Source organism: Dreissena polymorpha, chromosome 7 (assembly GCF_020536995.1).
Source record: "Dreissena polymorpha isolate Duluth1 chromosome 7, UMN_Dpol_1.0, whole genome shotgun sequence".
NCBI classification, from domain to species: Eukaryota; Metazoa; Mollusca; class Bivalvia; order Myida; family Dreissenidae; genus Dreissena; species Dreissena polymorpha.
In genome coordinates this window covers 35603125-35617761 of record NC_068361.1, presented here as the reverse complement: position 1 = coordinate 35617761, position 14637 = coordinate 35603125, and the positions used below count along the sequence as shown (strand labels likewise).

Sequence of the window (14637 nt, the reverse complement as noted above, 5' to 3'; positions counted from 1 at the left end):
GTCACTGAAGAATAGTTCAAGATGGACTGAACATTCTTATGACCAGTAATAGCCATAATTTCTGTAGGAGGAACATCATGGCCTCGCAGCTTCTGGACAAGATGTTTTCGCGCAGAGTGGTTTGTGTAACGTTTGCCCTCTGGAGGATTTGCTGCCACCACCATGGTTTTTAGCATCTTTCCTAATTTGACCTCTCCAAGGCGTTGTCTCAAAAACCACTGACTGGAGCAACCCTCTCTGGTGCGCGGCGCTACGTTCAATGGATCATCATCATTTGAAAATCCATCTGGTCGCTTTGCTGAATAAGCTTTGTACATGGCGATTGGGTCACGAGGAGAATTTACCCCAAACATTTTGGGGTTGACCTTCCTGTAGTCGCCCAGATTCTCACCAGTGCGTGTTTTTGTCTGCCTCTCATGAAACTCTAAGAATTCATCACCCTCGGCAGTGGTTCGCAGCTTCACATCTCCCCATCTAAATAAAAGGTATGCAATGTTTCTGGTTTTGTTTGTTTTTTATGATAAAAATGTTTTTTCTTCTATTGCTATTTTTGTTCACCAAAAAATAAATAAATACACAAAAATACAGTCATGGCCACCCCATTTTGTGATGAATGAGTTGCGAATTGTTCAAATTGTGAAAATACGAGTCGAGAACTTTATAAAATTGTGAAAATTTTAGTTGCAAACTTTCTATAATTGTGAAAATTTGAGTTGCGAACTTCTTGTAATTGTGAACATTTGAGTACCGGTAGGGATTTTCCAAAAATTGTGAAAAACGGACATTCTTACAGACGGAAAAAAGCCATGAACAGTGCCATTTGAATAGTTATGGCTTCCATAACTTAAAATGGTGTTTTTAGCTCATCTATTTTTTTAAAAAAAATTATGAGCTATTGTCATCACCTTGGCGTCGGCGTCGGCGTCTGCGTCGGCGTCCGGTTAAGTTTTGCGTTTAGGTCCACTTTTCTCAGAAAGTATCAATGCTATTGCATTCAAACTTGGTACACTTACTTACTATCATGAGGGGACTGGGCAGGCAAAGTTGGATAACTCTGGCGTGCATTTTGACTGAATTATGTGCCCTTTTTATACTTAGAAAATTGTAAATTTTGGTTAAGTTTTGCGTTTAGGTCCACTTTTTTCAGAAAGTATCAATGCTATTGCATTCAAACTTGGTACACTTACTTACTATCATGAGGGGACTGGGCAGGCAAAGTTAGATAACTCTGGCGTGCATTTTGACAGAATTATGTGCCCTTTTTATGCTTAGAAAATTGAAAATTTTGGTTAAGTTTTGTGTTAAGGTCCATTTTATTCCTTAAGTATCAAAGCTATTGCTTTCATACTTGCAACACTTACTAACTACCGTAAGGGGACTGTGCAGGCAAAGTTATGTAACTCTGACTGGCATTTGGACGGAATTATGGGCCCTTTATACTTAGAAAATTGAAAGTTTGGTTAAGTTTTGTGTTTTGGTCCACTTTACCCCTAAAGTATCATAGATATTGCTTTCATACTTGGAACACTCGCAAACTATCATAAGGGTACAGTAAAAGGACAAGTTGCATAACTCTGGATGTCATTTTTACGGAATTATGGCCCTTTTTTGACTTAGTAACTTTCAATATATGGTTAAATTTTGTGTTTCGATCCACTTTACTTCTTAAGTATCAAGGCTATTGCTTTCAAACTTCAAATACTTTCATGCTATCATGAGGTTACTGTACCTGGCAAGTTGAATTTTACCTTGACCTTTGAATGACCTTGACTCTCAAGGTCAAATTATTAAATTTCTCTAAAATTGCCATAACTTCTTTATTTATGATTAGATTTGATTGATACTTTGACAAAACTACTCTTACCTGACATACCACAATAGACTCCACCCAAACCATTGCCCGTGCCCCCCCCCCCCCCCAACCCCCCCCCCCCCTATTTTTTTTTTTTTTTTTTTTTTTTTTTTTTTAAGATCATCTCACAAATGACCACCACACCCTCACACTATACCCCCCCCCCACCCCACCCCCTCCCCAATTTTTTTTTTAAACGGTTAAAAAACAAAACTATTTATTTTGATTATTTTATGTTTGAAATACCGTCCAACCATTGCACCCAAGAATCCCCCCCCCCACCCCCCCTCCCCCCACCCGAATCCCCCCCCCCCCCCTATTATTTTTTTTTTTTTTTTAAGATCATCTCACAAATTACCACCACACCCTCACACTATACCCCCCCACCTCACCCCCCCCCCCCCAATTTTTTTTATGAAACGGTTAAAAAACACAAATATTTATTTTTATTATTTTATGTTTAAAATACCGTCCAACCATCGCACCCAAGAATACCCCCCCCACCCCCCCCCCCCTCCCCCGATTTTTTTTTTCCTTTTTTTCGCATTTTTGGAAGAAAATGTAATAAATGTCCACACCCCCACACAATGCACCGCTCTTCACTCCACCCCTCCCTCCTTTGTGATTGAAAATGAGAGTCCCTTCACCTTTAAAAAGAAAATAGATGAGCGGTCTGCACCCGCAAGGCGGTGCTCTTGTTTCTATTTTAACATGATTTTGTGACCACCGCAAATGAGCTTGTATTGCGATGGACAATTAAGCAATCAAAATTAACAGTTTTCGATTTAAAGCTTAAAAAAATGCTTAAAAAGATGTTTTGTGTGAAAAATGATATTCTTGGAGGGGAAATTGTATTTTGAGGAGAAAAAGTTCTGGTAGGGGAATATGCCGACTATCGGCGTCACTTTCTTAGTAAAAAGAATTCCTGATGTAAGCTATGTATGCAGGCTATGTATACAAGCTTTGTATACAAGCTATGTATGCAGGCTGTGTATGCAAGCTATGTATCCAGGCTATATATGTCAGCTATGTATGCAGGCTATGTATACAAGCTTTGTATACAAGCTATGTATGCAGGCTGTGTATGCAAGCTATGTATCCAGGCTATATATGTCAGCTATGTATGCAAGCTATTTATACACTCTTAGTATGCAGGCTGTGTATGCAAGCTATGTTTGCACGCTATGTATGCAATATATGCAGCTAAATATTTGACCTGGCTGTATTTGACCCTTAGCTGTGAGCCTGTACCAAAACAAGCCTGACACCATGTGTGCAATTGATTTGCGCCATCAACAAATGTGACAAATACATAAACAGTCGAATATCAAACTGAAATGTTTAACATTATATATGGAATATTACATGACTGGTGTTTGGGTGGATTGTATTGCATGGGTTACTGGTGCGATGTAACACGATCATTGAGTGCGATTATTGCACCAGACAACCACTTATGTAATATTTTATTTACTATATACATCTTTATTATAAAATTTAATTCTGTATCTACTTTGTTCAGGCATTTGAACATGAGCAGGGAAGCTTTCTGTAGGAGATATTATGTAAGGGATGCAGATTACATGTATGCCAGTTTGTTGATGCCATTATTTCATACTGTGACCAATGTATTTCTTGAATGCGTTTGGTGAAATTATGTTCATGATAGGTATTGTCAACTGTACATTTCACAAACTTAAGTTGGCTGTGCTCTGCAAAAAAAGGGGTTTAATTTATGTGCTTAAAGTGTCATCCCTGACTGCACAGGCTATTCAGAGACGACACTTTCGTCGTCCCTGATTAGCCTGTGCGGACTACACTTAACGCACATGCCTTAATCTGGGACAACACTTTATGCACATGCCTTAATCTGGGACAACACTTTATGCACATGCCTTAATCTGGGACAACACTTTATGCACATGCCTTAATCTGGGACAACACTTTATGCACATGCCTTAATCTGGGACAACACTTTATACACATGCCTTAAACCCCCTTTTTACAGAGCAAGGCCCAAGTGTTTTCAGTGTTACAACTATTTTAATAATATATTGTCAAACAAAAATTCTATAAAAATTAGAATCACATTTATTATATAGCTTTTTCTGACAATTTACTTAAAAACACACACTCACAAATGCAAACTTTTGTGCAAGTTGTTTGGAATTTTCACTTATTGACAAAAAGTATATATTTTCTTTGACGGTGAAGTGTGTTACGCAAAAACTGATAAATCTGTTGTCAAATTTGACCGTAATTTTTTCATGACGTGTGTTTTGTTTCTGGGATACGTAAGTCAATAGTAGATATCACAAACTAGTTTGACTATCAGTGCACAGTGTGTTGACTTGTATTTTGATGATTGTGTTTTTCGTGATGTTCCTGCACAGCCAGCCAGCCACTATGGAAAGAGAATAATTTCTGTGATTGTCTCCATGTAAAGGGGCTTGGATGCATGTGCCTAAAGTGTTGTCCTAGATTAGCCTGTGCAGTCTGCTAGATTAGCCTGTGCAATCTGCACAGGCTCATCAGGGATTGCACTATTTTGCTTTGACTGGATTTTTGTTAAGAAGATACTTTCACTAACAAAATATTCCATAAAGCATAATGTTGTCCCTGATGAGCCCTGATTGCAAAGGTTTATCTGGGACGACACTTCAGGCAAATGCATTAAACCCGGTTTAACCCTTTGCATGCTGGGAAATTTGTCGTCTGCTAAAATGTTGTCTGCTGAATTTCTAAAAATAGCATTTTCTTCGATTTTTTTCAAAGAATACTATCCGAATAGCAAACAGTTTGGATCCTGATAAGACGCCACGTTCTGTGACGTCTCATCTGGATCTAAACTGTTTGCAAAGGCCTTCAAAATTCGGTCCCAGCACTGAAAGAGTTAACAGGACGAGGCTCATTTTGTTGATTGTGTTTTTCCAGAATCTAAATGTGTTTGTGGTAACCACACCATGGAACTTCAAGCCTTCCTGTGACATTTCCACCGAAACTTGAGAAAGAAACTTAACCTTTCTGGAATTGTCAGCAGGTATGGTCTGTTGTGCTGGCAAATATTGATCAGTAGTACTCTGTTACTGTATGGTAAGTCAGTCTGCAAAGCTAAAGAAACTTTGTCTTGGTGGTAATTACATGTCATTGGTTGTGTGCTATAGTTATTACCTGTTTAAGTGGGCCACTTTTTGAAAGAGGAGTTATAATAAGGGTGATAAAAAATTTGATGGATGCATTTTGCTTCTTAGTTTTAAATAGCAAGGAAATAGTGCAGTAGAAATATTGGAAAAAAAACTTTATGATGTGGATTAATTTTTCAGTGTATCTTCTAAAGTGAAGAAGTAAGGTGTTTAATTAAGTTGATTTATTGCATTTGCATACTGATTAAGTGTTTTTTTTAAATTTTGTTCAAAGGATAATGTTGTCATCTATTTCTCACATGAGGTTCTTTCTTTTGTAACGAGAGAAATGGGTAATATGTTTATTTATTTATTTTTTGTAGATTTTTGGCCGAATTAAATAGTATGTCAATCATATAATGGTTGTCCTTCAAAAGTGAACCTCCCAGGGGTAAAACTGTGTTTAGAAATAAATTATAATTAAATGCTTAATTTTGAATATTTAAGTACTTATAGAACTGATTTCATAATTGTGTAAAATAGTGCTTGTGTTTGGTGTTTGTTTTAATTGTAGTTTGAAATAATTTATTTTAAAGTAACATTTGGTAAACTGCAAAACATGTTTGACCAAAAGCTGTTTTGATATTATGAAATGGATTTGATACTACAATACCAATATAAAAAACTGCCATCAAAATGGTTTTGCTCGTATTCATGCAATTACAATAGGCCACATTCTGACCATGATCTGGTTTTGTTCTGTTCATAATTTGCCCCATTGGTGCAAAAAGGTACCATGTGCCTTCTTATTTCAATGTCATATGGTACCATGTGCCTTCTTATTTCAATGTCATATGGTACCATGTGCCTTCTTATTTCAATGTCATATGGTACCATGTGCCTTCTTATTTCAATGTGATAACATACTTTGTTCCTTCTTATTTCAATGTCATATGGTACCATGTGCCTTCTTATTATGCCCCCCTTCGAAGAAGAGGGGGTATATTGCTTTGCACATGTCGGTCGGTCTGTCGGTCGGTCCGTCCACCAGGTGGTTTCCGATGATAACTCAAGAACGCTTAGGCCTAGGATCATGAAACTTCATAGGTACATTGATCATGACTCGCAGATGACCCCTATTGATTTTCAGGTCACTAGGTCAAAGGGTAAGGTCAATGTGATCTGAAATAGTAAAATGGTTTCCGGATGATAATTCAAGAACGCTTATGCCTAGGATCATGAAACTTGATAGGTTCATTGATCATGACTTGCAGATGACCCCTATTGATTTTCAGGTCACTAGGTCAAAGGTCAAGGTCACGGTGAAATGAAATAGTAAAACGGTTTCCGGATGATAACTCAAGAATGCTTATGCCTAGGATCATGAAACTTCTTTCTTTAGAGATTTAGCAATGTGACTGTGTATAGTTGGCAAAAACTTTGCTGATTTGCAGGTTAGTTTTCTACCTGTAAATCTGATTTTTTTTAATGCTATTGCATTAAGGTCTGTTTGTAAATCACAGATCAGTTAACCCATGTACAAAATGATTAAAAGATATTGATTGTGTTTTATCAAGATTTTAAGTCTCCACCCAGGTCCAAACCAAAAAGTGCAGCCACACATAATATTTTTTGTTAAAATCTCAGAGACAATTATTATGCATTTTATAATGAAGACTGTAATAAAACATGTAAAATATTATAAACCACTAAATAATTATTATAAGAATGTATGTATTGCATTTTGAATGAAAAATATCTATCACTAATAATAATATCATAACAATAATTTCCCTACCTACCAACCAACCCTTATTTTATTTAGAATATGAAGCAGGAGAGGAAAAAAAAATAAGTGTGATCTAATTGGATTGCACATTCAGCTTTTGATATCTCATTAAACTGCTGTTAGTGTCTTCCTTTTATTACAGACACACATCAAGGAAAGCAATAAACATATTACATCCGTGTAAGAAATCACATCAATGTCAGTACCCATTAACATAATCTTGATAAGTTTTGGTTTGGTGTTTTAATAGTAAATTATCATGAATGATTTCAGGGTATAATGACAGCTAGTTCAAGGTATAATGACAGTTATTTCAGGGTATAATGACAGCTAGTTTAAACAAGGTTAATCATGTTCCAATTTAGACTGCATTTGGTAATATCAGATTGTTTGTCCTATTATTCATACATTCAAAAAAGATTATATGCATACCATTTAAACAGTCAAAAACAACACTCCCAAGAAGAATGTTAAACATTTATGTTTGTTAATTTATAATCATCAAACGCAATCAGGAAAAAATAGTTTTGAAATGTTTTTCATTGATTATATATATAGCAAATATATACAACATAGCATTTAAACTACTATCTAACTTCTACAGCCTGTACAGTGTAGAGGTATTATATAAGCTTTTGCTTAACACTTTGCATGCTGGTAAATTTGTCGTCTGCTAAAATGTCGTCTGCTGAATTTTTTTAATTTGCATTTTCTTCGATTTTTTTTCAAATATTACTATCAGAATAGCAAACAGTTTGGATCCTGATGAGACGTCACGTTCTGTGGCGTCTCATCTGAATTCAGACTGTTTGCAAAGGCCTTCAAAATTCGGTTCCAGCACTGAAAGGGTTAATGGGACACTGGGTTGCAAACACAGGGCAGGCGATTTTTGTAATTGATCTTTTTACCATGTCAAATAATTTTTAGCTCATCTATTTTTTGAAAAAAAAATATGAGCTAATGTCATCACCTTGGCGTCGGCGTCTGCGTCGGCGTCCGGTTAAGTTTTGCGTTTAGGTCCACTTTTCTCAGAAAGTATCAATGCTATTGCATTCAAACTTGGTACACTTACTTACTATCATGAGGGGACTGGGCAGGCAAAGTTAGATAACTCTGGCGTGCAATTTGACTGAATTATGTGCCCTTTTTATACTTAGAAAATTAAAAATTTTGGTTAAGTTTTGCGTTTAGGTCCACTTTTTTCAGAAAGTATCAATGCTATTGCATTCAAACTTGGTACACTTACTTACTATCATGAGGGGACTGGGCAGGCAAAGTTAGATAACTCTGGCGTGCATTTTGACAGAATTATGTGCCCTTTTTATACTTAGAAAATTGAAAATTTTGGTTAAGTTTTGTGTTAAGGTCCATTTTATTCCTTAAGTATCAAAGCTATTGCTTTCATACTTGCAACACTTACTAACTACCGTAAGGGGACTGTGCAGGCAAAGTTATGTAACTCTGACTGGCATTTGGACGGAATTATGGGCCCTTTATACTTAGAAAATTGAAAGTTTGGTTAAGTTTTGTGTTTTGGTCCACTTTACCCCTAAAGTATCATAGATATTGCTTTCATACTTGGAACACTCGCAAACTATCATAAGGGAACAGTAAAAGGACAAGTTGCATAACTCTGGATGTCATTTTTACGGAATTATGGCCCTTTTTTGACTTAGTAACTTTGAATATATGGTTAAATTTTGTGTTTCGATCCACTTTACTTCTTAAGTATCAAGGCTATTGCTTTCAAACTTCAAATACTTTCATGCTATCATGAGGTTACTGTACCTGGCAAGTTGAATTTTACCTTGACCTTTGAATGACCTTGACTCTCAAGGTCAAATTATTAAATTTCTCTAAAATTGCCATAACTTCTTTATTTATGATTAGATTTGATTGATACTTTGACAAAACTACTCTTACCTGACATACCACAATAGACTCCACCCAAACCATCGCCCGTGACCCCCCCCAATCCCCCCCCCTATTTTTTTTTTTTTTTTTTTTTTTTTTTTTTTTAAGATCATCTCTCAAATGACCACCACACCCTCACACTATACCCCCCCCCACCTCATCCCCTCCCCAACCCCAATTTTTTTTTAAACGGTTAAAAAAACTATTTATTTTGATTATTTTATGTTTGAAATACCGTCCAACCATCGCACCCAAGAATCCCCCCCCCCCACCCCCCCCTCCCCCCACCCGAATCCCCCCCCCCCCCCCCCCCCTATTTTTTTTTTTTTTTTTTTTTAAGATCATCTCACAAATTACCACCACACCCTCACACTATACCCCCCCACCTCACCCCCCCCCCCAATTTTTTTTTATGAAACGGTTAAAAAACACAAATATTTATTTTTATTATTTTATGTTTGAAATACCGTCCAACCATCGCACCCAAGAATCCCCCCCCCCCCCACCCCCCCGATTTTGTTTTCCTTTTTTTCGCATTTTTGGAAGAAAATGTAATAAATGTCCACGCCCCCACACAATGCACCGCTCTTCACTCCACCCCTCCCTCCTTTGTGATTGAAAATGAGAGTCCCTTCACCTTTAAAAAGAAAATAGATGAGCGGTCTGCACCCGCAAGGCGGTGCTCTTGTTTATTATTTTGAATGGCGCGCCTTTAAACCAGTCTGTCAGTACTATATCAACTGTTTGCTAGAGGTCTTTAAGCTACCATTTTAATACTAAATTGATAATATTTGTAAATAAATTTAGATGTTGTCTTCAAATTTGAATTAAAAAATTGTTGGCACTTCCACAATTTTATCAAATTTGGTGACATTGAACTCTGGCAGTGGACAGCGACACCCCTGTAAATCATTTGTCACACTAACAGTATCATTCATCAATAATTTTATGTGAAACAAGCTTTTCTGCATTGAATACAGTTTCCAAAATTTTATTAGTTTCAAAAAAAATTGTTAAAGTTGCTTTTCTTAAAAAAAAAAAAAACACATGTAATTTGACCTATCACTAATGATTGAAAAAATTCATTTTGATAAAATAGAGTTAACCACCTCAAATTGTGTTGTTCAGTTGTCCCTCTTAAGCCAAAGTGGAGACTGTTATTTAGCCACATTGTATTTAACAGGGAACATGGAGTGTGTGGACCAAGGACAGCAGTTTCCCACATCTGGTCTTTGTCCTCATCAGTTAGAGGTTCAGCTTCCCTTGGGCGGTTGCCTTGGCCCTGTATAGAGCAATGTTCAACTGTTCGATAATGTCAAGGTATGCATTTTAGAGGTGGTGTTCTACCTTACATTACAAACATCCATCTGACAACTCAAATAGCTTAAATTGTTTGTATTAAAGCGAGATTATACGATTTTTTGTATGTGTTTAATTGTAATATTTTTGATAAAATATGTTACAATAACACAAAATAGGAAAGGAAAATTATCCGTTTAAGACGAATTTTATAAAATGCAGCAAATACAAATTAGCGTCCCGAGCCGATTGGGACGAAGATATACCGTACATATTTTCCTACAATAACCGAAGCATTCGTCTTTTTATAAGGATCAGAGTTAGTGTTCGTGTGTCGTATGAATATATATCGTTGCAGAAATTTCAAATGAATTGTTAAACTTAATTTAGATTCACATCGTACATGCATGATATACATGCTGGCGAATTTGACTGTACAGACACTTTCGATTTCAGAATTAAATATCTGGCTTATTTCGCATTTTTCGACATTTTTTTACTCATTTTATATAAATTCATAAATATTTGACAAAATCGTATAATCTCGCTTTAACATTTCAATTGAATAATCCAGTCAAATTTACTTATTGGTGTAATTTTACATTAAAAAAAAACACAACTACAAGTGCAGATTTTATGCTAGTTATTAGAAATGCTATGAATAATTTCAATAATTTATGCATTTATTTGGATAGACTATGAATTTATTTGGATAGACTTCTTTTCATTTTTTTATATATTAAGAACAGAAATAAACCTGTTTCTTTAGGCTCTTCTTTTTTGCATTGAAGGTTTCACGAGTCAACGCAAAGTCTGTTCTGGAACCAGACATAATGCTGTGTGGAAAAAGATGACGACGGAAGTACCGATCCTACAAACGTTAAAAGCCTCTCAATGAACTTGGTTCATAGTCCGACCCATCCGGTTTAGTTAGAGACAGGATGAATCTTGCCACATAGTGGTCTAACTGATCAACGGGAATTTCATGCATTTGCTTTGTTTCGCCTTGTTGTGCAAGATATCTGCGAAATTTGTTGATATCAGCAAATGTTTTATTTGCTGTGTTTTTATTTTCTTGGTCAGTGATAAATTTATTGACATGTTCAATGTTAACATCCTTAAACTCATTGCTTTTTGAAGTTTCTTGCCTGATTGAATCCTTATTCTGTTCATTTATGGGAATGTTCTCAGACTCTAGATAGTCAGTCATGTCAGTAGCAGGTTGTTCCAGTTCATTGTCAAAATCAAACAACACTCTGGTATCAAAACCCAAACTTAGCCTGAAAGTCGACATATGAAAGTTCAACAACATCTTGTGTATTTGCAATTTGCTCATTAAGGTAGCGCACCTCTAATGATTTCCCGCGATTTCTTCGAAGGTTGAAGAGCCTACTATTAGGTGCCGTAGCCTAGTGGTTAAGGCGATAGACTAGAAATCTTTTGGGATATTCCTGCGCAGGTTCGAATCCTGCCGACGACGTATACTTTTTTGCGACGCGTTTTATTTATTTTCTAACGTAATTTGATTTAATATGGCATATAAGCTTTATTTATTGTTAAATATGTTGCAAATTTTATGCACATTCTTCAATTATTAAAATTATAACAAAGTTATGACGAAATTGGGTGATTTACTGTTGAAAATACGAACCATGCATGTTGCATTTTTATTTTTATTTCGAAAAGTAAACGGTAAATCTGTCTATTTCTTGGTATTTTAGCTGTATATAGTGTTTCTATAAAAACTAAGTTTAAAATACGACTTAAATGATACTATTTTGAATTTTATGACACTTTGTTTTTAACCGACCCCATTTTTTCTTGGCTGAAATCACTGACATTTCATGGCGCTCTTCTATAGATAAAAATTTGTAAGAAATAAATGTCTGTAAAAGAATACTTATTTCATCTTGTTTAAACTTTAAACACCTTTACAGCATCTGTACACACCAACTGCATGCCCATATTTGGAAATTTGAATGAATTATGGAACTTTTATATACCCCAGGGGTGAAAATAAACTGGACAAAAGCCGAGCGTGGGGGTGGTTTTGAAAAAATCGGTATATTTTTTTAAAAAGCATGGAAAGCCTACCTACAAATTTGCATGTAGTTCAGTGAAATGATGCTGATTAAGAAAATAATTAATTAGATTATATTTGGATATGTGCCCATTAGAGGTGCGCTACCTTAACTTCAGTTTCAAAGTCACTATCCTCTAGTATTAAATTAAAATTTGGATATTCAATATAATCAGACATTTTGTTGAATTTTGTACTGTTGCAGACAGCAATTTTAGTGCAGAATATTTACAGCATAAATAAATGAAAATAAATATATAACAAGAAAACAAATGTTTTGTTTTATTATTTATTTCAGGGTCTAACTGGGTTTAATGCATGTGCGTAAAGTGTCATCCCAGATCAGCCTGTGCAGTCCACACAGGCTAATCAGTGATGACACTTACTGCGTATTTTTCGTTTAAAAAAAAATTCTCTTGTTAGCGAAATTCCATTTTAGGGTGAAAGTGTGTGTGGGCTTCACAAGCTAATATGAGAGAATACTTAACGCACATGCATTAACCTTGGTTACAGAGGCATTAACCTTCGTTACAGAGGCATTAACCTTCACCTTCGTTACAGAGGCATTATAACCTTCGTTACAGAGGCATTAACCTTCGTTACAGAGCTTGGCTTATAATATGCAGCTCTCTCTTTTAACGATGTTTGATTTCCTGACTGAGCTTTGTATGAATGAAGGAATGTTATCAGCATTATCAACATTAAAATGGAGTTAAAGTGGAGTTTCTGTCAGTTAGTTAAATTTATTTCCCGAGTGCTTTTCATTCACAAGGCTTTTATAACATCCACAGGGTTATCTAACAGCGACTCTGTTAAAGCAATTATGACATATGATGATCAGGCATTTGCTTTTTTATACAATTATCATTTTAAAAGTAGTTGTTGTAGTTCAAACAATGATGTGACACAATTTAAAGGTTTATTTTCATATTTATACCCTTCAAATGCAAAGTAACACATGTTGTTGATTATATTGTATTATTTCATGTTTTGCAATACATACTGATGCTTAAACAGGCAGATGCAGACTAACAATTAATTTCAGCTGTTAATTCTCAACTAATCATTTTTAATAGCAATATTAGTTTTTAAAATACTTAATATTATATTATGATTCAAACTATGTAATTAGACCGGAAAATACGTGAAAATTAGGTAATATCATAATAATTTTCAATAGCATTCATTTCGTTTAAAAATACTATCTACCAGGTATTATATAAACATTAAAACAATGTTCCTGAGCGCTCCAGCTAGGATTTGTGAAGGGCAGAGGGGGCTTTTTTGTCAAAAGGGCACTTTCGACGTGCAGTATTTTGTCAAAAGGGCACTTTCGAGTGCGCAGGCGTTTCTGGAATGCTTGCTGTTGCATGTTAATTTATATGTTATTAATAAATGTTAGAATATATTATTCCCATAATTATTAAACCATTTGAATACAATGTCTACAATGAGGAATAAATTAATTACAATGTAATAAGAGATTTATTAATTATATGTACAAAATTTTTTTTAAAGGGAAGGGGGCCCTAATGGAAGGGCAGGGCGAAGGCTGGAAGGGCAGGGCGCCCTTCAATTTAGGCCTAGCTGGAGCACTGATTATTGTACTTAGCATAGTGTTGGTAAGTATAGTATAAGATTATTTTATTAAATTGTAACTGTATTGAACGTATATTATGTCTCTCCAATCCACAGCTTGTGAATATCTATGAAACTGAGAAATAAGATATTGCTGCATGTATGCTGCACTGCTATGTGAGAATTTCAAATAAAACATCATTAGTCAGCTTGCTGTAAAACATAAACTTGATAACTAATCTGACCTGAAAGCAGATAAATAAAGGAACATTTGGATCATGGATTTCCACTTGTCATTTGACAGTTGCAGCCTCAATGGGTCTTTATAGCTTTGATAAGGGGGATATGAACTTGTGGGTCATGTTGGGTGCATATGGGCATACATAACTTCTTCAAATGGGCTTATTCACAGATTTGAGAAATTGTTTAAGTTTGTCGGTAAATGCTGTAACTTCATGCACTGAACAGAATTAAAGCGCTAAATTGCATTGAGCTTACAAGTGAAAAATACACAATAATTTTCAATTTAATTATTTAGAAAGTAAGCATTTACGCCAAATATTGTTATCACCTGTGCAATTGAGAATACAGGAGAAATCTTTGTTGCATATTCACAGCGTGAAATGTATGTTATGCCAGTTTAAGCGAATATGGATAAATTATGTCCAATTATAACGATTTTTCTCAATTAACAGAGTATTATGTATCATTATAAAACAATAATGAAATGGAGTTTATATGCATTATATTAAAATAAAACATTTTTCATTTATTACTTTTTTTTGCTTTACATAATGAAATATAATGATTCTATTTATCACTTAGTAAAATGGTTTATCCTTTTTTCTCTCCATTGATCTGATAAGGAATCAGCTGTTATTCAGGTTGCTTATAAATAGCCTCAGCTGCTAGTGAGTGAGTGACGGTGCTGTGCGCGGGCATGTGTGTATTTCATTTACACTGCGTCTTCGCGAATGAAATCTATTGGCTCACCAAAACCTGT

General features: G+C 35.3%; 2 long non-coding RNA genes across 2 annotated transcripts in view; one reads left to right on the top strand and one right to left on the bottom strand.

The window, feature by feature from the left end:
* The window catches only part of LOC127838488 (uncharacterized), a 113985-nt gene that overhangs the window by 36762 nt on the left and 62586 nt on the right, over positions 1 to 14637 (bottom strand). The window lies entirely within an intron of this gene.
* Positions 300 to 11158, top strand: LOC127838493 (uncharacterized). Its single transcript, XR_008029833.1, has 3 exons — positions 300 to 485; positions 9861 to 9997; positions 10768 to 11158. It is a non-coding gene; the product is annotated as an uncharacterized LOC127838493 (long non-coding RNA).